A 27,945-nucleotide genomic window follows, 5' to 3' on the forward strand; every position below is an offset into this window, starting at 1 on the left:
CTGACTTAAAGCTGAATACCTGTTCTGTAGCTTCATCCGGAATTCCTCTATTTTCCCTCTTACCGCTAACTCATTGATCGACTTCTTATGTACCAGTTTCTTCCGTTCCCTCCTCAAGTCTAGGCTAATTCGAGTTCTTACCATCGTATGGTCACTGCAGTGCACCTTGCCGAGCACGTGCACATCTTGTATGATGCCAGGGTTAGCGCAGAGTATAAAGTCTATTTCATTTCTAGTCTCGCCATTGGGGCTCCTCCACGTCCACTTTCGGTGATCCCGCTTGCGGAAGGTATTCATTATCCTCATATTATTCTGTTCTGCAAACTCTACTAATAACTCTCCGCTGCTATTCCTAGAGCCTCTGCCATATTCCCCTTTGTTTGTTACCAGCTATATCCTTATTGATCAGGAATCCGACTCCTAGTTCTCGTCTCTCCGCTAAGTCCCGGTATAGCACAGGACGTGCACGCTTTTTAGCACTGCATATGCTTCTTTTGTCCTCCTAACTTCACTGAGCCCTATTATATCCCATTTATTGCCCTCTAATTGCTCCAATAGCGCTGCTAGACTCGCCTCATTCGATAACGTTCTAGCGTTAGACGTTGGCAGGTTCAGATTCCAATGGCCGCCTGTCCCGTACCAGAGATTCTTAGCACCCTCTGCTGCGTCGCAGGTCTGACCGCCGCCGTGGTCACTTGCTTCGCAGCTGCTGGGGACTCAGGGCCGGGGTTTGATTGTTGTATTCATATTAGAGGTTGTGGCCGAGTACTGCACCATCCTGCTTTGGTGAGGGAGACTCTGGTGACTTCCAATACATCGGCGTAGAAGCCTGGCGTGTGTGCACTGGGATCACCTGCGAACAGAAGTGGGCGCCAAACCAATTTCTTGCATCTCACCTTATTCGCAATGCCCTAACCTGGTGGCATGCACTCATGAGGTGCCATGCATGGGGAGCGATATCTCCCGAAAAACGTAGGGACGACTCAGTATTGCTAACAGTACACAATACACTTTTTTCCTTCTCCCTGTGATTAGCTTTCCCCTATCCTTCTTCCCTTTTGGCTGCGACCTACGTCCAACAGCTTTCTAGGCGTCAGCCATTCCCGGCGCTTTTTTTCTGCTTTCTTTCGTTGAGTAATCAAAATTGAGTGGGCTCCCATAGGACTACGTTGACGAAGTGGTGTTAGACACGTATGCTTGAAGCAATGTCGGGTAGGCGCGGCACCAAACTAAGGAAACACTGAAATATTGAGAAAGAATTCGTTCGCGTTTGCACGCTTTGAGATATTTAGTTTTGCCCCATTTTACAAATGCCAGAAATGACATGACACAGCTTGATACTTGGTGGCGTCACGGCCAAAACAACGCCAGTGAGTTTTTTTATTCATTAAAAATATTTTCTTTCAAGCACAACTAATGGGCCACACTGGCAGTGAATCAGCGTGTACATCAACTTTGCCTCACACTTTCTTCACAGATGTCTGATAATGTGCGCGAGCAATGTTATGGATAAAATTTATGTGATGTTTGCTCCGCATCTTCTTCCTTTGTAACCCTGTTTTGCAACGATGTTTTCTACTGCTCTTGCGGTATTCACGAATGTATGATGTATGAGCACACTTTTTACTCACCAGATGATCTGAACATTATGGTATCTAATTTTAGGTCTTCCGTACTAAAATGTGTACACCTAAACGCAAGATCTGTCCGCAACAAAACATTTTCTTTAGAAGAATTCTTCACTAAATTTTCTTTCAGCTTTTCTGTTATGTTCAGCGAAACATGGAGCACGAACGAGAGTGACGTTTTCAGAATGAAAGGCTACAATACGTACTACATCAACCGCCCTTGTGGTCGCGGAGGTGGCACTGCAATTCTCACTTTGGAACAAATGGACTGTGAACTGCTTGATTCATTTTGCATAGGGACTCCAGACTATGAAGTGTTAACTTTAATTGCAGATAAGAAAATATATTCGGTCTGTTATCGGCCACCAAATGGGCATATTTCAACATTTTTTTTATTTTTATGAAGGCTTTCTTTCATTCGTTGTAGAAAACAAGTATAAGCTGATCGCCGCAGGTGATTATAATATTGATATGGGTGTTAACACACTTACTAGTACAAATTTTAACAACCTTCTCTTGTCATATGGATTTGACAACGTTATTAAAGAGCCAACAAGAATAACAACTGAATGTGAGTCAGTACTAGACATCTTCATAACAAACCTTTCATCGCAAGATATAATAGCTGGTGTCTTATCATGTTCCATTAGTGATCACCTTCCCGTGTTCCTTTGTTTACAAGTTGCCCGCACTGTGAACTGTTCGTCTGCTGTCAGTTTTTACCAGCCAGTAACCGAAACGGCTCTTAACGCGTTTAGGAATGAGCTGCTTCGAACAGACTGGCGTGAAGTACTGAATAGTCATGATGCTAACAATGCCTACAATGTTTTTTTAGATACCTTCAAAAGATTGTACAATGCGCATTTTCCTGTTAAAAGACGTAAAAAGAGTAGAAAAATTCGAAAGCCGTGGGTCACACATGAACTTTATCAACAAATGAGAGCAAAAGATAAGCTCTACAGACAGTTCTTAAACACCCGTAATCCTGATGATTTGGCCGTCTTTAAACGGTATCGGAACCAACTAACGAAACAACTGCGTACTGCACGTAAAGAGTACTTCTCACGTTTCTTGGACGACAAAAATGTGCCGAGTGAGTTGCTCTGGGACAAATTAAACACGCTATTGCGTCGCGTTAACCAACGTACCTGCATTTCTAAACTAACAATCGATGGCCAAGTTTTGCACGAGGCGGAACTGGCTGATGCTTTCAATATTTTTTTTACAAATATTAGTACGCCAGGAAGCTCCTCAAATGCATGTCAGTTTATCAGTACGCGGAATGAAAAATCAATATTTCTACAGCCAGTGAATGTACAGGAAGTAATTTCAACAATAAAAAATTTAAAGAACAGCAGCAGTAGAGATATCGACGAAATCCAAGTAAAACCAGTAAAGTATGTCGCAGATGTCATTGCACCAGTTCTAACGCATATTTTTAATAAATGTTTGACGATATCGACATTTCCAGTGCAAATGCAAACCGCAAAAGTAGTAGTGCTTTTTAAAAAGGGAAGCCGAAATGAATTGGGCAATTACCGTCCGGTGTCTATCTTACCTATATTTTCTAAGCCCCTTGAAAAAATAATACACTGTAGGCTTGTAAACTTTGTTCATCACTGCGAAATAATAACAAAACACCAGTTTGGGTTTAGGAAGAATATGTCTACAGAATTAGCTCTGCTTCACCAAAAAGAGTATATTTTAACTCAGTTTGAACGCGAGGAAATAGTACTCAGCCTATTTGTCGATTTTTCTAAGGCATTCGACCTGGTTAATCATGATGTTCTGCTGCAGAAGCTGGACTTTTACGGTATACGAGGGTGTGGATTACAGTTATTGCAATCATATGTATCTCATCGATGTCAAGTAGTCCAAATAAACAACACGCGATCACGAGTGCTGCCACTGCCTTGTGGTGTTCCACAAGGCAGCATATTAGGCCCCTTGCTATTTAACCTGTACATAAACGACATTGTTAACATTAATCAGAATGCCAAATTTATTATATATGCAGATGATACCAGCATACTTTTTTCTGGTAATAACATCGATAAACTTATCACTGATTGCAACGATACCATAGTCAAACTGCAGCAATGGTCCTTATCCAATTACATGAAGATTAACGAAAATAAAACAAAAGCAGTTGTCTTCCGGCCGAAAAATAAACCTGTTCCTCCTCATGCCGATATTGTTTTAAACTCTCACCCTGTTGACATTGTTGACCAGTTTAAATGTCTAGGTGTGATATTCACTACCAATCTGTCCTGGGAACCGCATGTGAATTTTGTATTAGCCAAACTTGCTCGAATAACCGGTGTAGTCGGTCGTCTCCGGTACATGCTTTCTACTAAAACGAAAATATTGGTCTACAATTCTCTTTTCTATCCACACGTCAACTATTGCCAACTTGTCTGGGGCACAACTACTTTCTCTAACACACAAAAAATTTTCCTTATGCAAAAACGGTATCTACGCCACGTATACAATGCTCGTCATAATGCAACCACTGCAGAATTCTTTCACAGGGCACATGTTATTACAGCTCACAAGCTATACCGCTACCGTTTGAGTGCTCGGTTTAAATATGAGGTGAAAAAAAATATTCATAGCCTCGATGCCTTGGCACATTTAGAAACAAATGAGAAATATTACAATACTAGACGTGGAGAAAACTGGAAGGTTGCTGTACCACGCTTGAATTCTGGTATGGAACGTTTGTGTTTCTCTCTGCCATCTCTTTTAAACTATTATCAGTCACTAAATTTTGATTTATTTAGTTGCTCCACTGTTACACTTAGAGACCTGTTTGCTTATTGACTAACCTGATTTCAGCTATTCTGGTGTTTGTTTTTATCTAGCTCAAGACTTTTTCTTTTCTTCTGCATTTATCAAGTGCCTTGATACGCTTATTGCCTGTTCATTCTTTTGTGTTGACTGTGTTTGATTGATCTGGCTCAGGACTTTTTATTTTATTTATTTGCTTTGATCAAGTGTCTCGATTTGTTTATTGCTTGTTTATGCTCTGGTGCTGTCTAGACGCTGCCTTATATATGGGTCTGCGGACTCGTCAAGCCGCCAAGTGGCAGCTTTTTTTCCGTAGCCCCTCCATCTGTAGCACCTGATGGAAAATAAAGATTTGATTTGAAAACTGTCTTGCAGTGATGCCCCCCTTACTCAATGCTCCTCCTGGGGCCCGTAATGTATTTTCAAATAAATAAATAAAATAAATAAAAATGGCGAAGTTGCGCCCGAAATGCATCGATTGCAATGGCGAATTGGTGGACAGGTATACGAAGTAAGGGTAGTAGTTTTATTGGCCGTGAAAACTGGGAAGCATTAACTTACTAACTGAATTAACAAGATGACGAGCGCGGACAGTCACTCTCAAAACGGTGGTGCGAGCAGCCGGCGAAGTGACCGCGCGGTCGACCGCTTCAACGCCAGAGAAAACAGCGCGCACGCAGTCCTGTCAAGATGCGGCGCCGTTCAAACTATACACTTGTTATGTTTTAGGAAGGGTTGCGCCTAAGAAAGAACAAACGCAGGAAAATATGAGGTAGACGGAAATGCGCTGCTTTCCGCCACGTACGCTTCCTAAAGCATAGCCACGCACCAACTCGCCCAATAAAAAGTTATAAACTGCGCACTTGTTGGCGGAGCCGCCGCCCGCGCTGCCTTGCTGCTCTCCTCCACATATGGCGCGCCATATTGAGCCGCGGTCGTCAGCTGCCTTTGCTCCCGGCGGACTCCCTACACGTCACAGATGGCGTTCAAGTAGAACGGTTTCAAGACACAGCGGGCAGGGCGCGGAAGGTGCCCCCGGTGGGACCTTCGCGCATTGAACCCGTGGCAGACGGCATTTGAACAGCGCGCAGAGCACGAGACCGTAGAATTCACACACACACGAACAGTATGAGCGCGTCCTCTGCGCGCTCTTCATTGCCGTTCAAATCGTGCACCAACAAGCCCCAAAGGGACAAGCAGGGAGAAACGACACGGACGAGCGCTGACTTGCAACTCGCTTGGAACGAAGCATATATAACAGCTCCACCCAACAGAACCCCCCCCCCCAAAAAAAAAAGAAACAAAACAAAAAACAACCATATATATATATATATATATATATATATATATATATATATATATATATATTTACAATCATTCCTACATGCTGCACTGAACAGGGGAGACACCTGTAATCATCATATCTCCCCCGCTAAAAATGCTAGTTTGATCATGGGGGCTTCATCTACCCTTCTAATGCTGTTGAGGAGCTTCTTTAATTGTAAAGTTGACTACACATTTACTGTGTATTTTAGCAGGAATCAGCTTCATGCTGAAAGCATATAGTCTGCTTTTTGCATTTCCTTCAGGGAGCGAAGCTTAAAGAAGTCCATGGGTTGCAGTGAGCATGGGCGGAGTCTGACAACAAACATAATTAAGTTTTATGCACTGACGAGGCTGCACTTAATTCTTTGCAAAAGCAAAGAACATGGAACGGAACACACAAAGAGAAAAGCAGAAGCTCCTGAAAATGAGGGGATGCCAGTAGAACGACAGTCGCGAAAAAGCTCCCCGCCTTTGTACATATCTACCTTCGTTGTGCAATAAAAAAAAAGCTTGTATCATAGGTTTTGAAAGCGCTCCCCCCTACAGTGTTTTTACGGACCATAGTGTGCAATTTTGTAAAGCTGCAATAAACTATATGCACGAGACCAACAGAATGCATTCAATTTCCTCTCTCCACATTTGTGGGCTGATTGGCGTCGCATCTCCCGTAGAAAAAAAAAAATACCAACCCCATTTTATTACGGCTGATTGCGTAGCTTCCGTCACTCTTGTTAAAATGGAGCACAACAGAGACGAAGACAAGGCACATAGATACACATGACAAGCGCACCGTCTCGTTTCTGTGTCTCTTCATCTCAGTTACGCTGCCGTCATAACCAGCTATGGCCGAACTAGCCCGAAACAAAGTTTTATTTCACCACTCGTCGCGATAAGCGTGCTTGCTAATTTTGTAAGGTTGACTGGCCCTCATAGATTATGGACAAGAACGGCACCGAGAGCGGCGCTGCTGTGCCGGTGTTGATAAAACCCCTCAATCTCAAAAGTAGCGCCATTCACTTCCCTCCTCCTCCGCTCGGCGCGGCCTCGACGGTGGCGCCGCCGGTGGTGGGGCTGCCGTAGCAGACGACGGCTAACACGCTACGGGAGGAAATCCGCAGAAAAGTTCGTTCGAGCCCTGCGGAGCAGTTTTTTCAATCGAGATCTTTCTTTGTCAGTCGGTAACTGGCCTTAAGAATTTCGTGTTGGAATTGCGGAATAAATAGAGAAAAGGACCATTATTCAAGGCGTATTTAAGGCGTAAAGCGCGCGACGTTGAGAGTTCGTGTTGCTGAAACACGACGCAAGCACGCGGTGTACTCAAACATGCGCGTAATTACCAATGTTTCAGGTGTTGACAGCGTGAAAGTATGTGCACGTGGTTTCGTAGGTTCATTTACGTACCTGCAGGATACTTTTGTTCGGCCTGGCAACAGGGCCGTTTTTTTCATTGCGGGTGCTTTGGTAATCGTGACGATAGATTGTTTTTTTTTTTAACAAGTACTGCTTCAGGAGGGCACATGTAATGGCTAACGGAGGCCTCTGAAGAGCACGGGACATTACGATAATGCAGGCGTCGCAGGGAGTGTTCGCATACAAAATTGGCTGTCCGCGATCTTATACCCCCTTGGCATGCACAGGCTTCGGCGAGCCCCATAGAGTTACTATACTGACTAGAGGACAAGCTACCCATAGGGCCCATGTATTGAAATCGGGAACCGCAAGAACGCCGCCATGTTGCTACGCGCCGAGGTTGCCAGCTCCTGAGACGCTTGCTAGACTTGGTGACAGTAGTCAGTTTTAATCCGGCAACCGTAGCAGCGTAGCAGCATGGCGGCTCGCTAGTAGTGTCGTGATGTGTGCGTGCAGCCGTGTGTTTGGGCTTTATAAGTTGGTTCTTTATTCTATGTTGCGGGACGGTGTGGGTGTGGTCCATGTTGGCCGTACAGGTGGCAGTTATGCAACCGAGGGATGATCCTGTTGGAACCAGCCCTGGTTCTAGCTTTGGTGTTCCCGTTGTCGCTTTGGTGCCCTGGAGGCGCCGTCAATAATACGAAATAATGACAAGGTGTTATAACTAGTAAATAAAATTTGTTGAAGAAATACAATCGCACCGAGGCGCCAACTTCTAAAGCAGCGCTAGCGCGCCCGCGCGAGTATTATGAAACGCCAACGAGAAATTTACCGGCCAACGTACGACTCTACGATCAAAGTGCACGTTAAGCATCCCCAGGCGAGCTAGATAAAGTTATCCGGAGCCATCCACTACGACCTGCATCCTAGCTTTAGTCGCTTCGGAACGTTAAAAACGTTAATCACCACAAACCAAATCAATACATGCGGGCGTACATTCGAAACTAAAAGACTGCATCGTAACTCATATTGAGCCTTGCAAAAGCGTCGAGAACGTGCTAACTTCTGGTGGAGCTCAAAACACACCCTGAATTAAGTATCTCTTATGTCACAGGCTAGCTGCAGATGCGTGCATTTCACCGCAAGACGAAACTACATGAAACAAAGAGAGCACATTCGAAAAAAATAGTCATACAACGCGCTAAAAACCACGCAGAGCATGAACACACTTTTTCGAAGCGGAAGGCGTGAACTAGGCTCAAAATAAGAGGTTGTGAGTAGCCGTGACCTGAACATCGCCCTCGAGGGCTCCGTGGTCGCTGCGCATGCGTTAGCTGAGAGAAGGTGAGAAAGGAGGACACGGAGGACAAGTTGGCTTTACCGGATGTGACGTCACATTGTTGTTTGTTTTTGCTTTTATGAAATAACTACTCTCGAACTCAGACGGCATGGCTCGCGTCTCGTTCGCGCGCGTACGTATGGATGTGGTCCGCTTTTAGTTTTTGGCGAATGCTTAGAAGCTTCAAGTTGCGGACACTGCGGTGGGCCAGGGCTTGATGACATTTGTTGCCCAGCTGCTGGTGCTACCGCGACGTACTTGGAACAACGGTAAGTGTTGTGCGATTACCCGTTCTCTTGCTGACACGTAAAAAACCGGTTGCGCATTCGAGCTGTGGTCGATGTGATCTCGAAATTCGAAGGAACACGAAACGGTTGTCGCAGGTCCCGCAGTGATCGCAGTATAATTTATTCGTTCGTGCCTTCAACGCTGCAGTTCCTACGCGTTGCACCGATCTAAAAAAATGAACAAAAAAACAGCGACATCTTCCACGCGCCAGAAATGCATGCACTCAACTAGCGTGGATGTCGTCCTATGATGTTTATCGCGTTCTTAAGTCTATTTTTCTCCATCTCTATAGGATGACTACGCTATGCCCTTCTTATTTACCCATGCAGCGCATTGCTGCATTTAATTACCTTTCTCACTGCTGACCGCGGTATGGGCGTCAGAGGCTTTCATTCGTTGCAGTGAGATAACGAAAGCGTATTTCCTTCACTTAAAGCTTCTTAGTAGCTCCTTTGCGAGCCGTGGAGTGAAATCATACAATGCGTACGTTGTGAGCGAGCTGGTAAGCGAAACCACTTTACTGCTGCTGCTACTATCACTTTTACGGGAACTTTCAAAATTAAACATATATGAGTATGAATCGGCTCACCAAACTTTATATGCACGTCCGTTGCTTTCGTTCATAGATCATGTGCGTAGCCTTGCAACCGTGACCGATATTGTAAAAACAGCAAGAAGACAGATGACACAAGTAATGTGTCTGCTTTAATTGTTGTATGTGCTGTGTTTAGAATATCAACCAACCCCGCGCAGTCGTGCTGTTTACAGCTAAAACGTGTTTTTTCTTGTTGCATGAGGAGCATTTGCTTCTAATTGTGGCAGTAACGTTGTGAATTGTCCTCGGCCCAGATCGCTGACTGTCTGCAAACTTGTCTAATTTGTTTCACTTTGCTGCTGTCTTTACAGCTTCTGCTTATTTCCTCTGCCTGCACCTTATATTTGTTGTGTTTGTCGAGACCTGGCCTGTCTCTGCCTCGTTGAAGACAAATGGACACAAGTACTGGTTGCTGTTGGTTTGTTTGGTTTGCTCAGTCTGAGTGTGGTATGTATATCCATGCTCAGTCTGAGCGTGGTATGTATATCCATTTGCTAAAAGGGTATGCAGCTGCGTCTAATGCAGGTACTGCTCATCTAAAGGTAGATTTAATAAGTAGTGGTTTGAGTGAGAATTAGTTGCTTTGAGTGATGTATGACACCAGAGTGTTATTGTTCTAGAAAGGTGACAAAGCTGGTCCACAAATTTAAGGTATGGAGATGCTTAACCATTTAAGTGTTCTAAGTTGCCATGAAGTATTACACACATTTAAAATTTCAGTTGCAAAAGACATAGTAGAAGAATCCAGAGGATTTGCTGCCAGGTGTCTTGCGACAATAAACTAGAGACAGCATTATAGTGTGAGCTGCCAATGATTGTCGTCAGCTCTAACCCATTTTTCTATATAGTCACTGTTGCTTCATTGTCTGTTGCCATCACATGCTTGTTATAAACAAAAAAATTGAGCTGCATGATTCCCCTGATTTTTCTCACTCATAAGATACAAATGTTTTGATTTCGGCTGCCTTGGGGCCTCATGGTAGAAAATGAGTGTTTATTAGCCAGTTGTCAGCTTCTAAGATCATGTGCTTTGTAATGTGGGTGTTTTAAAGGATACTACACGTCTGCCATCATAACTGTGAGTGCTGCTGCCTAGCACTGCCACGGCTTTGCTTAGTACATATGCGCAGCTATCCAAGAAAATTGACATTGGGACAACTGCCGTTGAAGCTCACTTGGTAGAGCATTGCAAGCACAAGGCAGAAAACGTGGGTTCAGCTTCGTTGTCTCTTATGCAAAGCATTATCATGAGCTGTCTCCTGGCTTCTTCGTACATCCAGTCAGATAGGCTCAATAATAGTTAGTAACGTGCCTGATGGTGGGTCGTTAATCTGGGTCCTTAGCGCAGCAGCCCAATTCTTTACCCATTAGGCTAAAGATGCATGCATAGCACGCCAGATTAATCTGATTGGTTCTCTCGTAGCAGCTCATTTTTTCAGATGTTATGTGACACAGAGTTTGGGATTCACCCGTTTCAGCTCAGATGCAACAAAGCAGGTGTTGTGTCTATTTCGGTGAAAAGTGTGTGCAGTTGTTTTGGTTTCTCTGTGTTGACGTAGTGTGCTTTGTATTTCATGTGGTGTTAGGCATTACCTCAATTGCAGCTTCAATGCTGTGCCCATAAAAGCAGTTGTAGGTAGGTGCTCAGGAGTAACGGGAAGCTCATTCTTCCTCATTCTCTCTTGCATACAGCAGGTAGTGCGTCCAGTTTAGTGCCATGCACCTGTGTGGGGCATTTCCTCGTTCTTATTCTGCTGATGTGTTGTACATAGGGGGAAAGTCAATCCTCTACATCATGGTTGTCAGTGCCGCTGAATACAGTGCAGTCTCAGTCTCGCTGCCTTGAAATGTCATAAGAGGTGACATCTGGGGGTAAAGTAGCATCTTGCTGTACCTTGTCATCGGGCATAGCCAAGGTTGTGGTTGCACAACCCAAGGATCCTGGAACTTTCTGTGGGACCAATGGCACCGATGTTGAAAAGTGGGTGGCTATGTACGAACGTGTGAGTGGAATCAACAGATAGGACCCCACGCGTGTGCTAGTTAACCTGTTGTTCTACCTAAGAGGCACGGCAAAGGTGTGGTATGAAAACCACGAAAAGGAGCTAACCAGCTGGGACCAATGCAAAGAGAAGTTGACAGAGTTGTTTGGCAAACCAGCCGGCCGTAAAATTGATGCAAAACAGGAATAGGCCTCCTGTACCCAATCTCCCACGGAGTCCTATCTCTTGTACATCCAAGACATGCTGGCACTTTGTCGTAAAGCAAACCCGATCACGACATGACAGAAGCTGAGAAGGTCGGGCATGTGCTTAAGGGTTGCTGACGACGCCTTTAATCTGCTCATGTGCAAAAGCTGCTCTACAGTTGATGTTATCTTTAAAGAGTGCCAACAATTCCAGCACGCCAAAAGCCGATGCGTCTTGCAACCATTCGCCAGACTTCCCACTACTGCTGCAACGCCAACGTGTGAAGATCAAACCACACAGCAGCATGCGTCGCCATCGGAGGATGTGGTGCGAATCGTTGACGTGAACTGGATGCAATGGCGCCTGCATTTCTGTTTGCCTATCCCTGATGCTACAACATTTTCAGTCCCCTTCTTACAAGCCATCATTCACCAGGAACTTGAAAACATTGGCTTACGTTCTGTCTGTGCTGTTGCCAATCCCAGAGCTAACAAACGCCCTTCTACTATTTTTGCTCCACCCCGACGCTTCTCTCCGCGTTATCGCAACCCGACTGAGTAGAGAACTGCGGACGACCAGCCGATATGTTTCGCCTGCTGCCGCATTGGTCATGTCGCCTGATACTGTCACAACTCGTGGCCCTTAACACTTCGCATGCCGACTAACCTGAGCCGTTGTGATGAAAATGCCCGCAATGTTTCGCCCACCGCCGAATCTAACAGCGCCAACTCTGCTAGGAACATGTGGTACAGTCGCTCACCATCGCCGCACGGACACCAGTCTCGTTCACCGCAAACACGTCGCCAATCTTCGCGTTCGCCACAGCCACGCCGCCTTTCATCCCCTGTGGCGTTTGGCCGCACCCGTTCGTAAAACTAAGAAATGCAGCCCTCGGAGGTGGTGCTGCATTGCCTAATGCTGCAGCAAATCCTCTGTCTATGCACACAAGGAGAAGTGTAATTGGCGTTAAAATAGACAGCATAGCTGTCCAAGCACTCATCGACAGTGGAGCCCGCATACCTGTGATGAGTGCTAGCCTGCGTAGTCATTTAAAGAAGGTCCTCACCCCAGCAGCTGCCCGAGTGCTTCATATGGCTGACGGTGGAATGCTGGTTCTTGGAATGTGTACTGCAAGTATAGCTGGCCGCCCTACTTCTGTTCTCTTTACTGTGAGCAACATCTTCCCTCACAACGTTATTCTAGGATTTGACGTTTTATCCACTCATTCTGCTCTCCTCGATTGCACGGCCGACGTTCTTCAGTTAGAACTGCTTCAACGCGCCGATGCTCCGAGCACCACCCCACCGCACTTGTTCTCACTTCACGATGTGCGTCTGTCACCCGAGGCAGTTACTTACGTCACTTTGACCGCCCGGCTACAGGTTTCTGATGGTAAATATGTGCTTTGCCCCATCATCGATGTGCTTTGAACCGGTCACAGTTACTAATAACGACGTCATTTTGCTGCTTCCGAATTTCAGCCTGTGCCCTCAAGTGATTCCGCCCAGCATGTCCTTGGACAGCGTTTCTAGTGGTTCTGAATTTGATATTGAGAGTCTGAATTCTGAGAATGGTTTATTAGTGCCAATTGCAGCACCCAGCTTTGGTTCCTTAACAGATGACTTTGCGAAAATGACTGCACTTAACCTCACCTCTGCACAGGCCAGGGACATACGTCTCCTGCTTGAATCGTACAGTGGAATCTTTGATTTCGGCAACAGGCCTTTAGGCTGAACATCTGTTGTTCACTACCATATAAACACTGGAGACACAGATCCTATTTGTCAGCGTCCCTATCGTGCATCGCATGCTGAACGTCGAGTCATCCAATCAGAGGTGGGCAAAACGCTCCGCAAAGGGGTCATCGAGCCATCAGCCAGCCCTACGCCTGTCGTCCGTGTGAAAAAAGAAAGATGGTGCCTGGCATATTTTCGTCGATTATTGCCACTTAAATGAGATCACGCGAAAAGACGTCTACCCACTACCATGCATCGATGACGCCTTGGACTGCTTGCACAGAGCTAAATACTTATCGTCCATCGATCTTCGATCCAGCTACTGGCAGATTTCGGTTGATGAAATGGTTGGAGAAGACAGCCTTCATCACACCGGATGGCTTATATCAATTCAAAGTCATGCCCTTTTGCCTATGCAATGCTCCTGCGACATTTGAACTTGTGATGGACTCTCTTCTGCGATGCTACAAATGGACCACCTGTCTTTGTTACCTTGACGAAGCTGTTTTTTCTCCCATGTTGGGCAGCTGCCTTACCCGACTCACTGCCATTATTGCGGTCTTCTGAAAAGCTGGCCTCCAACTCCACGAAGTGTCAATTTGGGCACTGTCAGATTACCGTGTTGGGGCACCTCATTGACGCATCCGGTCTCCAACCAGATTCGGAAAAAGTTCGTGCCATACGCAGTTTCCCTGTGCCACATTCTGCTTCTGACGTGCGCTGCTTCTTCGGCCTGTGTTCTTAGTTTCATCATTTCATCAAAAACCTTGCCAACATTGCTCGGCCTTTGACAGATCAAAAAGAAGAACACACCATTCTCATGGGGCCCGGAGCAGGCTCATGCGTTTGCCGCTCTCATCAGGTTTCTGACCACCCTTCCCATACTTGCCCACTTTGATCCATCTGCACCGACTGAAGTCTACACTGGCGCAAGCGGCCATGGCATCGGCGCTGTTCTCGATCAACAACAGAATGGTACGGAGTGCGTGATAGCTTACGCCAGCCGCCTGCTGTCACCTGCCGAGAGAAATTACCCCATCACCGAGTGGGAGTGCTTCGCTTTAGTTTGGGCTGTCGTCAAGTTCCGGCCATATTTGTACGGCCGTACATTTTCGGTCGTTACAGACCACCACGCACTCTGCCGGCTGTCTTCCCTCCGGGACCCGACAGGACGGCTTGGTGGCTGGGCTTTGTGGCTCCAGAAATTTTCATTTATTGTCAATTACAAGGCTGGATGCCTCCACAAGGACACTAACTGCCTCTCGTCACCCCGTGGATCCACTTGATCCTTCTTTGCAAGATCCGGTGACCTGCGTGATGGCTTTCACTGACATGACTGACATGCACACCGAACAACAACGCAACGAGTCCTTACAGTCCATCATTGCCGGAGTGCAATCACACCGACAGCACTGACGGCACATGCCGCATGTTCTTGCCACGCAACGGCATCCTCTACCACCGCAATATGAACGCTGATGGCCCTGAGTTGCTCCTTGGCCGTCCTCATCATCTGCAATCTGTTGCTCTTGAACAACTTCACGATGCACCGACGGTGGGACACCTTGAAGTTTTGCATACATACGATCATGTACAACGCCGGTTCTTCTGGCCAGGTCTCTACTGCTTTGTGCACTGTTATGTCGCAACTTGCGAATTGTGTCAGTGCCGGAAGAAACCTCCCCTACCACCTGTCGGATGACTCCATCCAGTTGAAGTTCCCTGTGAACCGTTCTCTCCCTTAGGCCTTGACTTACCTGGCACTTTTCCGACGACGACTAGAGCTAACAAGTCGACTGCCATCGCTACTGATTACGTGACACGCTATGCGATAACAAAGGCGTTGCCGACTAGCTGTGCAACAGACGTCGTCGATATTCTCCTCCACGACGTCATTCTCCACCATGGTGCACCTCGACAGTTATTACAGATTGCAGCTGCTCATTCTTGTCTCTAGTTGTCGACGGCCTCGTCCGCTCTTGTGCCACTGAGCATAAGCTGTCCGCCTACCACCCACAAACAAACGGTCTTATGGAATGTCTCAACCGAACAATCTCAGAGATGCTGTCGGTGTAGGTCTCCAACGATCACCGCGACTGGGACACCACGCTGGCCTTACTGCCGTTTGTGTATAACTTGTCCCGACGTGACACTGCAGGATATTCACCCTTTTATCTTTTGTATGGTTGCAACCCCACTTTGCCCTTTGACATCATAATCCCTTCTGTGCCACGTGTTGCAACTGACCATGCTCATGAAGTCATCGATCGCGCTCACAGGGCATGTCAAGTCGCCCGATCTCGTTTATTAGCCCCGCAGCATATACCAAAAGAGTTATGACTGATGCCATCGCGATGTTAAGTTCACACCAGGTGCTTGGATGCTCCTTTGGTCACCATGTCGTCGGGTTGGCTTCTCACAGAAGCTTCTCTCTCACTACACAGGGCCTTATGAAGTCCTAAGTCAAGTTAACAACGCAAATTACGAGATTTCGCCACTTCAGTTTGATGCATCCTCAAGTATGACGCCTGTTGACGTCGTGCAAGTTTCGCGGCTGAAGCCATACTTCGCTCGCGATTCTTTGCCTACCATGAGCCAAGACGGCGCTTCACCACCCGGGGGTCCTGTTACGGAAGGATGAAAAAAGAGAGGAAGAAGACTGCAGTACGCTGGCTGCTGCGTGCTGTTGGTGGTCAGCCATCTTAACTACTCTGCCTCATCTTGTATATTGACACGTGTACTTCTTTATCTTTATTGGGTGACCACTTCTCGCCGCCTAACAAATGTTATCGCACAGCACAGGACGCGCCTGCATGTAAAAGAAGTTTCTGGAATGTTATCGATGGTTCCGTCCACTGTCTTTCACTGCAACTTGTGTTATCTGATTGCATGTGTGCGAGACGCGAATAATGTGGAACATTGTGGAAGGCACGCAGGTCCCAGTGACTGCTCTGGAACATTCGACGACAGATGTATAAAAGCCGACGCGCTTGACCCGCTCATCAGATTTTCGACGACCGCCGATCGTGTTCGCCGCTACCATCCTTCTTTGAGTGTGGCCTCTTTTGAGGGCACAAGTTCGCCCAATAAAACGCTTGTTTCGTTAATCATAGTTTTGCTGCCTTCTCAACCGTCACTACCACGTGACAATATATATTGTAAATACAGTCTTTCTATACTCCCAACATCCCCGTAACAGTATGCTTTGCCTCTGGCATGTTTATGATCTCCGATGGTATATAAAACTGATGCAGACTAAGCTTCACAAAGAATTATGTTCCGTCTCTTCCTTACAGGCTGCTGTGTTTCAGCTAAATCTGCTTTTCCTGTGTCCAGTGGTCTTGTCGCTCAATTAGTGCTTGCCTATTTCTGTTACACTGCAACCTCTCTTCTCCTCTCTCCTCTTGTCCTCCTGTCCTTTTACACTGCTGCAAACTTTTAGATTTCAATACTCGAATGATTAATACAAAGATTGATGCTACCATTTGATATGTGACGGCTGTCATGACGGCAATAATTTAGGTGGACCTGAAACTAAATGAAAAAACAAAAAACAAAACAGGCATGTGTGAATAGGAATAACTTCCTTGTGACAAAACTGACTCCATGCTAAACTTTGCCTCAAGGAAATTGGTCTTAAAAGTCTCAAACCCATTTGCGCATACTGCATAAGCCAAGTTTTCCACTCGTCAAAACAGCAGCCGCCACAAAGTGTTAGGAAAGAGGCAAAGAAACCATGCCTTTGCATTCGTACTCTCCTCACAAAGCTTGTGTCATATATGCAATCACTCACCATACACAAACACATTGGTCAACACTGCAATGTTTGGAAGAATCCGAACCAACACTATGTAGCCATTTACCTGCAGTATGCCTCCTGTAACATGAATCCCCACTGTGCTTGGAATCTACATAACTTTTTTTAATTTCTCAGGCATTTGGTGGTAGAGGCCAATGCATTAGACAGAAATCCTGCTACACTGCAGCAATGTTCAGAATGTGGTATGAAGTACTCTGTCTGGCTGGAAGTTGAAGATAGAAATTGTATTAGTCGTTAAAATATAGTAGCCAGTATTGAAACTGCACATGCACTCAAGGCTGAGCCACATCATGGGAACACGGAAGAGCAGACACACACTTGAGCTGCATTGTGTAGCTTTACCAACAAGCCCAGCTGTACACTGAAGTAAGGCATGTTGTTGGGCTAGTCAGCTCGTAGCTTCAGCAAACTTTTTAACTCTGCGAGGAAGACAGGACATGAACAAAAACATAGATGCATGCACAAAGTGTAGACTTCTGACTGGCTTTGTTTGGTGAAGGCAGAGAGTTTATAAGGTTCTTCAAAATGGCAAAACAAAGAACATTTGCAAAGAAATTGTGCACGAGGAAGTGACAAAAAATAGCAAGGCCACCTGTGCATTAAGAGCGCAGTAGAGTCCCAATGTGCCCATCTAAGAATTCTATTTCTTTCCTTGATAGGGATCAAGAAGGTGAGCTAACTTAGTTGTCACACCTTTTAGCGATGTGGAATGCATTGATGACTTCTCTTTCTGTTCTTGAGTTTGCCTTCGAAAGGAATTTATTCTGTTCCTCATAAGGCAGGCAGCTTTTGCTGTTGCAGCTCCTGCACTGCAAGAGGAGATTCTCAAGGAAAGAATTGAAGTCTTAGATGGGCACATTAAGACTCTCCTGCACTCTTAATGCATACATGGCCTTGATATTGTTCGTCAATACCTCGTGCACAAATTATTTGCAATTGCTCCTTGTTTTGCTATATTGAAGTGCCTTATATATTCTTTGCTTTCACAAAATAAAACCAGTTGGAAGCCTGTGCTTTTTGTGTGTCTATGTTTCAGTTCACGTCCTGTCTTCCTCGCGCAGTTTAAAATTTTGCCTAAACAGTTGTCTAGCTTGTGTATACGATGAGTAATTAATATTATGATGACTGCAGCACAGCAATGGTCTAGTGGCATAGTGTCGACATAGTATAGAGATGGTACTAAGTTAAAAATTTGGAAATGCCATAAATTGTGCAATCAACCCTTATCCCTCGGTTTCCTACAGCTGCAGAGCACTTGACCACTGCAGCAGTCAAGCATGCTGTATATTGGGCAGTGCCAGGAATTGCGAGATCGAGACAGGCTGCCACTAGAAGTTCCTTGGGCCAGGTGATAACTCAAATACATCCAAATATTTCTATATTTCACTATATAAACCTTTGTAGAATGAGGAACTTTTCAAGGGTGAAGTTGTTTCACACAAAGGAAAACTATTACTAAATAGTGACCAGTTCCTTTTGTTTTGTAAGACAGATTGCATGTATTTGACATTGCTTACTGACTCTTAATTATTCTCGCTGTCCAATACAAGCATATACACTCACATATGTTTTCAAACAAAATTATTGTGTGGAGCCATGTTTGTGGTGGAATAAAATTGGTCCCAATACAGAGCTTTGTGGCACACCAGATCTTACTAGCGATCGCGGAGAAGAAAGTTAATTAGTAGTTACAAATTGGTACCGGTTAGTTAAGAATTTACTAATCCAATTCGTAGTCCTGTCAATTCGAAGTTTACTGTCGTTTGTGTATCGGACCAAGCCGATGTCCCCTGGCCTGGGCGGTCCCTGGCGCTTCACCTAGTGGTGGCCTTTGAAAATAGCAATGTGGCACCAGTAGTTGCATCAGGATCTAGGCTCATGAAGATAGACAGCAACGTGCACAAGGCAAGGAGTTCGGTGGCCTGGTACTCGTCACATTTGTGGAGAACACTATAGTTATTGCGCGACCTAGGGTACCAGTCTGAGCACTGCACGTGTGTGTGTGTGTATATATATATATATATATATATATATATATATATATATATATATATATATCATATGTTGTGCAGGATTGCTCGTTGGCAGCACGTGCTCATGCAGCAGCTGCAGGCCTTCGATGTGTTTCGCCCTGGTAGTGCGGTCGTCTTTGTGGTTCTAGAGCTGCGCTGGCATTGCCCAAGAACAGGATATATCGGCATGGTGCAGAATTGCAGAGTGGGGGCGCTCCATTCTATTCCCACTTCATTCCTTCAGAGTTGTGGTTTATGTGATTCCAGTCCTTTTGTTGGGGTTCTGACAGTTGAACCATTCCCACTCCTTGAGTGGTCGAACTAATCTGCTCCAATACTCCAATTACAGTAAATCAAACGCTTTCTGTATAATTACTTACTACTTGCGCCCCGATGCGATAGCGTAGAGGTAGAGCATCTGCCTCACGTGCAAAAGGACTGTGGTTCAAATCCCGGTGCCACGCAATTTTCCACTGGATAAAAAAAAATCCACATGTTGATACAGCTGTATAAACAGGCCTGGTGGCCTGACCCCGGTGACCAGAACCGGTAATGCACTCCCTCACCAGAGCAGGATTGGCCACCTTGGTGCAGTACTTGGCCAGTCCTTGACCTTCTGTATGAATAGAACAATCAAACCTCGGCCCTCAGTCCCCAGCAGCTACTAAGCAACTGACCATTGCGGCGGTCAGACCTGTGATGCAGCAGAGCGTGCTAAGAATCTCTGGATCTGGACAGGCCGCCATTGAAATCTGAACCTGGCAATGTTTAACGCTAGAACGTTTTCTAGTGAGGAGAGTCTAACAGTGCTATTGGAGGAATTAGCAGGCATTAAATGGCATATAATAGAGCTCAGTGAGGTTGGGAGGACAAATGAAGCATATACAGTGCTAAAAAGCGGGCACATGCTGTGCCACCAGGGCTTAGCGGAGAGACGAGAACTAGGAGTCGGATTCCTGTTTAATAAGGATATAGCTGGTAACATACAGGAATTGTATAGCATTAACGAGAGGGTGGCAGGTCTTGCTGTGAAACTTAATAAGAGGTACAAATTGAAGGTCATACAGGTCTTCACCCCTACATCTAGTCATGATAACCAGGAAGTCGAAAGCTTCTATGAAGACGTGGAATCGAGCTAGGTAAAGTCAAAACAAAATACACTATACTGATGGGCGACTTCAATGCCAGGGTAGGCAAGAAGCAGGCTGGAGAAAAGTCATTGGGGGAATATGGCAAAGGTTCTAGGAATAGTACGGAAGAGTTATTAGTAGAGTTTGCAGAACGAAATAATTTGCGGACAATGAATACCTTCTTCCGCAAGCGGGATAACCGAAAGTGGACGTGGAGGAGCCCTAATGGCGAGACTAAAAATGGAATAGACCTCATACCCTGTGCTAACCCTGGCATCATACAAGATGTGGACGTGCTCAGCAAGGTGCGCTGCAGTGACCATAGGATGGTAAGAACTCGAATTAGCCTAGACTTGAGGAGGGAATGGAAAAAACTGGTACATAAGAAGCCGATCAATGAGTTAGTGGTAAGAGGGAAAATAGAGAAATTTCGGATCAAGCTACAGAAGAGGTATAGGGCTTTAACTCGGGAAGAGAACCTTAGTGTTGAAGCAATGAACGAAAATCTTATGGGCATCATTAAGGAGTATGCAATAGAAGTCGGTTGTAACTTCGTTAGACAGGATACCAGTAAGCTGTCGCAGGAGACGAAAGATCTAATTTTAATACCACCCCTTATACATAGCTTTCATTGATTACAAGAAAGTGTTTGATTCAGTCAAAACCTCAGCAGTCATGCAGGCATTATGCAATTGGGGTGTAGACGAGCCATATGTAAAAATAGCGAAAGATATCTAGAGCAGCTCCACAGCCACCGTAGTCCTTCATAAAGAAAGCAACAAAATCGCAATAAAGAAGGGTGTCAGGCAGGAAGATACGAACTCTCCAATGCTATTCACAGCATGTTTACAGGAGGCATTCAGAGACCTGGATTGGGAAGAATTGGGGATAAGAGTTAATGGAGAATATCTTAGTTACTTGCGATTCGCTGATGATATTGCCTTGCTTAGTAACTCATGGGACCAATTGCAATGCATGCTCACTGACCCGTAGAGGCAAAGCAGTATGGTAGGTCTGAAAATTAATCTGCAGAAAAATAAAGTAATTTTTAACAGTCTCGGAAGAGAACAGCAGTTTACGATAGGTAGCGAGGCACTGGAAGTGGTAAGGGAATACATCTACTTAGGGCAGGCAGTGACCGCGAGTCCGGATCATGAAACCGAAATAATCAGAAGGATAAGAATGGGCTGGGGTGCGTTTGGCAGGCATTCTCAGATCACGAACAGCAGGTTGCCATTATCCCTGAAGAGAAAAGTGTATAACTGGTGTGTCTTACCAGTACTCACCTACGGGGCAGAAACCTGGAGGCTTACAAAAAGGGTTCTACTTAAACTGAGGACGACACATCGAGCTATGGAAAGAAGAATGATGGGTGTAACGTTAAGGGGATAAGATGAGAGCAGATTGGGTGAGGGAACAAACGCGAGTTAATGTTATCTTACTTGAAATCAAGAAAAATGGGCATGGGCAGGGCATGTAATGAGGAGGGAAGATAACCGATGGTCATTAAGGGTTATGGACTGGATTCCAAGAGAGGGGAAGCGTAGCAGGGGGCAGCAGAAAGTTAGGTGGGCAGATGAGATTAAGAAGTTTGCAGGGACAGCATGGCCACAATTAGCGCATGACCGGGGTAGTTGCTGTTTATTCAAGCATTTTGCAAATGTGGCTCGCAGCACCCCTTCTTATCTCTAAAAAAAAACAAAAATGAACATCCAGTATTCTTTTTTAACTTTCACTAATGTATAGCTCAGTGTTAACATACAGGTTAACATACAGTATTTACAGGTGAGGTTACAGAAAGCAGTAATAATTGACAGTAAACACTGCTTGGATGGTGAAAAACATGGGAATCAGGTCATATTATTTTCGACAATTTTTTTTGGCATAGGAGGCTAAGCAAATGGTGATGTAGCAACACTGTAAAGACTGAATAAGATGGATGTGGAATGCCTTGATGACTTCTCTTTCTGTTTTTTATTTTGCCTTCGAAAGGAATTTATTCTGTTCCAGATAAGGGAGGCAGCTTTTGCATCTGCAACAGAACATTGGTGGATGTTGTGTGAAGCACTTTCTCCATGCTTTTTCACTACCTGAGCAAGGTAACTTTCTTGGTGCTTCATCACGGAATTTATACCATCAACTTCCATTAATTCTACCCTCACGAGACTGACGGGTCGAATTAAGATGCAAAAACCTGCTGAAGCACCGTTGATTCATTTGGCAATATGTGCTTGAGTAACACGCCTCTGAAACGAACGTGCATCAAATTTCTATTTGTCCACAGTATAAAACTAAAGTAGAAATGACTTAACTCCAAACCAAAGTAGAAACCTACGTATACCTCATTTTTTAGAATGCCAGCTGATTTTCCAAAGCCAGCTTCGCCATATTACAGCCATGATATGTGGTAAAGCATATGAATGGTGCAACCACGGTTTTAGTTTTCGCAATCGATTGCACAGCTAGGCAATTTTCGTCTCAATCTCCTTCTAAAACAAAAAGTGTTCGTTAGAATCAGATAAGTACCACAATCGGACATTGTCGGCTACCGTTACTGCTTGAAAATCTTTCTCGGGTGGGTCAAAAATAGGCATTTCAGAGAGATGTTGTTTAACGCATTCACTGTCCCCTAAGCTCTATTGAGACATGGGCTGCCACTAAAAGGGGTCATTATTGGGGTCTGGTCAAGTTCGCATTATCCGGCGAATGCCAGTTTTAGGATCGAAATGATGAATGTTTACTCTCATAGAAATGCATGGGCGTCGGCCAGGTTCGAATTAACTGAAAAAATTAAATTAACCGGAGTCAGATTATTGGAAGTTTACTATACACCCTTTTCTGTTCTCCAAGAAGTTGCCATTTTAATATGTAGTTTTCTTCTATCAGTGTGGCAATGGTGCTAAATTTAGCATTTGTTTGAATCATCCATTGTTCCAAGGACAAGCTACAAAGTAGGGGCACACTTTGAGACTTGAAACATTTCCACATATAAAGGCAGGGCATGTTAACATCTGTACAATTAACATAAGTTGGTTGTATTGTCTGCATAGCATGTGGTTGCTTTTTTGGAATGTGGTCTTTCTGTAAAACAAAGTTGCATTTGTTTCAAATAAATTGCTGAACCATTGCTTGTGTGTTTTCCTGTGCTCTCTGTGCTGATTGCGCTTTTGAAAGTGCAGTGAGCAACTGCAGACTGAAATGCACAAGGCTTCACTTTATCATGCCAGGAAGCATTTTGGCTTGACAAAGGAGCCTTAATCAACCCCTTCCATGCACACACTTTTTTTGTATAAACACATCAAATGAAAGACAGTGACCTCTTCTCATGTATTTTAAAGCCTGGCAGTGTTAAAGACAGAGTGAAGTTGTACAAATACAATTTACTGTTAAGTATTGCTGCTAAAACCTCATGCTTGTGTGTAGTATATGCATGCAGTGCTGGCTATGCCGTGGTTGAGCCGTGAAACAGCTTTCACTACACTGTTTGCTATAGCATTGCTGTGTTCTGCAACCTGAGGTCAAAACTATAAATCTCTAGATGTTCAGCAGCACAATCGACAGCTATTTCCGTATGTTCGATGCACTCCTGGCCAGGGACTTCTCGTCCTGTAGGCAAAATAGATGGCTGCCTCGGACGCTGTTTTGGAAAGAGCGCAGCGTACCTCGAAAGCTTGCTCACAATGCTTAACCAGCAGGTTTTGCCAGCGAGAGTGGAGGGGGGCACAATAATTTGACTTTACATGGTGCGGCACAATACCTTAAAATGCTGCTGCTTCTGGCTTCCACTTACTATGACATGCTGGTGCACCTCAACATGGAGCAACCCCATTTTACTGAAATTCTGAATTCTTCTACCAACATGGTGTGGTGTGGCTATCTATGATCACTGTATAAAACCGGGGCAAACAGTATGTCTAAAAAGTACAAAAGCTGGTATAACTGTAATGAATGACCTGCAGTCATCCGAAATGTGCAAAATCGCAAGAATTGGTCAAACTCAAACACTGCAGAGTTTAAGTAGTCCTGGCACAATTTTTTTCTTATGCGTGTGTAGCTGTCATTCAGTTAACTACACTACAAAACTTCAAATTCCTTCTATGCGCAACAAATATATCCTTAACGCCAACATTTAAACATGTGCCAAAGGCAGTGTGGCCCCATAATCTGGTGACAACATTGCATGGTAGGTCACAAACAAATGATGCATGCTGCAGTTGTTCATGAGTAAGCCATGCCATTATTAGGTCATTGAAAACTGAGCATGTTAGGACCACTATGCAGCACAACATTGGTCTTTCTGTCTTGGTGCACACTGTGGAGTGGGTGCATGTTAAAAACCTCAGGCGATTAAAGTTAAGCCGGAGTCCGCAACTATGGCATGCCTCGTAATCGTATTGTGGTTGTGACTTATAGAACACTAGAAGTAAATTAATTTTAATTTAGATGTTTGAGAAGAGTCATAAGAAAATTTATTTAGTGAAGGAAGTCTTAGCACACATTAAGAATCGCTCAAAGCACATGCAGCTTTCAGTGGCATGGTGTGGCCATAAAAGCTGCCATTTGGAACCAGAATAATATAAAAAAATTCAGTCCAAAAGTTTAATGTCAGTGCTCCTTTACATGTAAGCATGAGGGACACATCTGTAAAGGCATCATCTAAATCCTGTGGAAGTATTTATTGGTGAATATCAAATGGCCCTACATCTAAGGAAGTTATAGGGTGTTATGATAATAGGAAGCCACAAGATTTTTGTTGTGCACTCTTCCTACAGAAACAATATAGGGCAGCAACAAAATAGTTGGGCCTAGTGAACAATTCATTCAAGATCCTTGCCAATTTGGCAGGTTCACTATGATTAGAGATAATGAAGGCCACGCACCTTGAAATGCATGCCCAAACCTCATCAGCATTGCATCAGTTATTTCAAATAACTTTCATTTTGTCATTTTGCCAGATTAAAAGTTCTCAAAAATCTGCTTGACTGGTTTCAAGAACTTTTCGAGAACGGTTTGGTTCCATTCGAATGTAGCATTGTCAGTCTTTAGTGAACTAGACCCATCTTTACTGATATGCAATTAGGTAGATCAAAGCAGATGCTGTCAAAGTGCATGTGCAAGAGTGTTTGGAGTGGGCATTCCTGGGTTATGTTGCCAAGAAGGGAGTTTTGAGCTTAATGCACACAGCAGCTATAGATATGAAAACCAGCACTTTATTATTTTTTTAGATACCACAGACCTTTAGCAGGGCTTGAGCTAATGCTGGTCATAATCTACTATAATTTCCACCATATATGGCCCTTGTCATCACAAGTTTTTTTATGGTCCTACAGTTTATTCCCGCTGTGTACAATCAAAATCTCTGCCAAAGACAACAGAAACAGTATGATTGGAAACTGCAGAATTCTCCTTCTGCGGAGGTGGCTGGCTGATTGCCGTATTAGATGCTTTGTGAGGTGGCATTGATGTGTAAATCTCAACTCATCTGCAAGCATACAAAATAGGCTTTGGGATACTTTTACCACAAGAAAAGAGACTAGAATGACTGTTGCCTGTGACATATGGCACATACCCATGACGAGGGATCGGCTAGGATTCCCCATGAATACAACATCAAATAGCTTTATATTTACACTAACTTGATAGTACATAATACTGATGTGTAACAAAAATAAACAACAAAGTAACTGAAAAACGAACAGGTCTACTACGATTGAGCCACAAGGGGAAAGATAGAAACATTTGTGTTAATTGTATGAAAAAAATGTGCCTAAGATGTCATCTTCCCAGCTGCAACAATATGATCATGCACAAACTAGCATTGCTCTTCAGGCACACACCAGGCTGCTCACACCATTTTCTACAAGATTTGAAGCCCAACAGGCAAAAGGGGTGAATACCTTCAGCATAAAAGAAGAAAGTTATTCTATTCCATATCCTCACATGAAACACAGCAATATTGTTACAAGCCATTTTCACACATTGAAGGCATCAGCAATGTGAGGAAGACAATTGAAGCACTCATGTTCTTATTTCCATTGCAATACAAACCTACACTTGGTCATATGAAGGTGCATGTGCCAAATTAAACCGTGTGCTGTTATGAGGCACATGGAACAGACATTCCAAGGAAGTGAAATATTTGTAATGCAGTTACTTAATTTGTCCAGTCAGAAGGGCAATGCGCTAAATAAAAAAAAAAAAAAACCTACAGGCCCACTATGCAATGCTTTTGCCAAACTATCCAAAACTTCAATGTGTGCAAGTCCACAATGACCAGGAAAAGAAGTAAACAAATTTCTTGAAGTTGGAATGAAAAAGAAATGTTGCAACAATTGAGAAATGAGTTCTTTGCTTTCTAGTGGCACACGGATAGACAGTCGGTGGGCACAATTTGAACTTGAACTCATGGCAGTGTTGCAGGGGCAAATACCACTCATACTTCCGAGAAGCGTCAGTTACAATGCTGAGTTGGAAGGGAAACTTTACAAATACGTCTTCGGAAGTTCAAGCATCTGACCAGTAAGTAGTTGAGCATGACTAGGGGAAATATGATCAATTTCACAAATAGCACCATTCCAAAAGAACTGGCACACTGCATTGATTTCTCAGGTGACAACTATTTTTCGAAAAGCCTCTGCGCGCGTTAATACAACCTGAGGCAGCTTAAATCTAGGTCACATGGAATCGAAAAATACAGCAGCGGGTGTAACACTTAAATTTGCTATCTCGCGAACATGAGCGAAAACTTCAATTTGAAAAGGTTTGCTCGAAAGGAAAACTCACGGCCGTAACGCTGCTGCCCATCGCCAGTTGTGTGAATAAAAAAAAACATCTGCAGGATCAATAGACACTTCGTCGATATTTGAAGCAGATCGTTAGTGGATATCAACAAATGTGCACTGGATAAGAGCGAAACATCTAACCGACTGACTGACGGAAGTAAGGCTCACAGGATAAGTTTTCTCTATCTGCACCGATAATGCAGCACGTACTGTGCAATTAAATCGGCCGTAATGCGCAGCAATTACCGCACTCGATTGAAGTCACCATCGCAGCGAAGCGCTATTTATTTCAGTACCACGAAAAACAAGGTATTCACCTAAGTACAGCGGCGGTTTACCTGTCGGCAAGCCCCTAACTCGCATATGAAGAAAGCAAATGTCACGGAGTCCAAACCCACGATTGCTCAAGTCAAACTGCGCTCGCACGAATATCGCGCACGTTATACGCTTTCGACACGCACAAAAGCGCGCCAAGCGCGCGCAGAACGTCTTGCAGCCGACACGACGGCAATGGCTAATCTACGTTCGAGAGTAGCTCTTTCAAAAAAGTAAAAACAAGCAACAATGTGACGTCACATCCTGCGAAAAAGAGTTCTCCTTTTTCACCTTCTCTCACCTCACGCATGCGCAGCGATCACGGAGCACTCGGGGGCGATGTTCAGGTAGTAGCCGTCGCCCTTACTTCACTAAGCCTTGCGTTCTTTGCCACTTCCTCGACGTCAGCCCGCCCGATCCTGCGGATCCACACTTCTTTTTGCGTTGCGCCCGCCGGACGGCAAAGCAAAAAGCTTTTTGCCCTCGCTGTGTCTGTTGCAGCAACCGAAGGCGCAGCAGCATGGCATCGCAATTAAGTTCTCGGACCTACACATTCTATTACGCTAACGCACTCCGTCAGTCCGCCTGCCGTACTTTCGTCGCGCAGGCCCAACAATGGAGGTCGGCGCGTGCTAGAAAGAAAAA

The 27,945-nt window shown here is 44.7% G+C and overlaps 2 long non-coding RNA genes across 2 annotated transcripts; one reads left to right on the forward strand and one right to left on the reverse strand.

Moving 5' to 3' along the window:
* Positions 1 to 516: 516 nt before the first annotated feature.
* LOC140217220 (uncharacterized) lies at positions 517 to 27,859 on the reverse strand. The gene is made up of 2 exons (XR_011893750.1): positions 27,602 to 27,859; positions 517 to 853 (listed from the first exon to the last, which is right to left on the reverse strand). It is a non-coding gene; the product is annotated as an uncharacterized lncRNA (long non-coding RNA).
* LOC140217219 (uncharacterized) lies at positions 8,466 to 18,531 on the forward strand. The gene is made up of 3 exons (XR_011893749.1): positions 8,466 to 8,702; positions 9,628 to 9,718; positions 18,306 to 18,531. It is a non-coding gene; the product is annotated as an uncharacterized lncRNA (long non-coding RNA).
* Positions 27,860 to 27,945: the final 86 nt, after the last annotated feature.

The sequence above is a fragment of the Dermacentor andersoni genome, chromosome 4, assembly GCF_023375885.2.
Source record: "Dermacentor andersoni chromosome 4, qqDerAnde1_hic_scaffold, whole genome shotgun sequence".
Lineage (NCBI taxonomy): Eukaryota > Metazoa > Arthropoda > Arachnida > Ixodida > Ixodidae > Dermacentor > Dermacentor andersoni.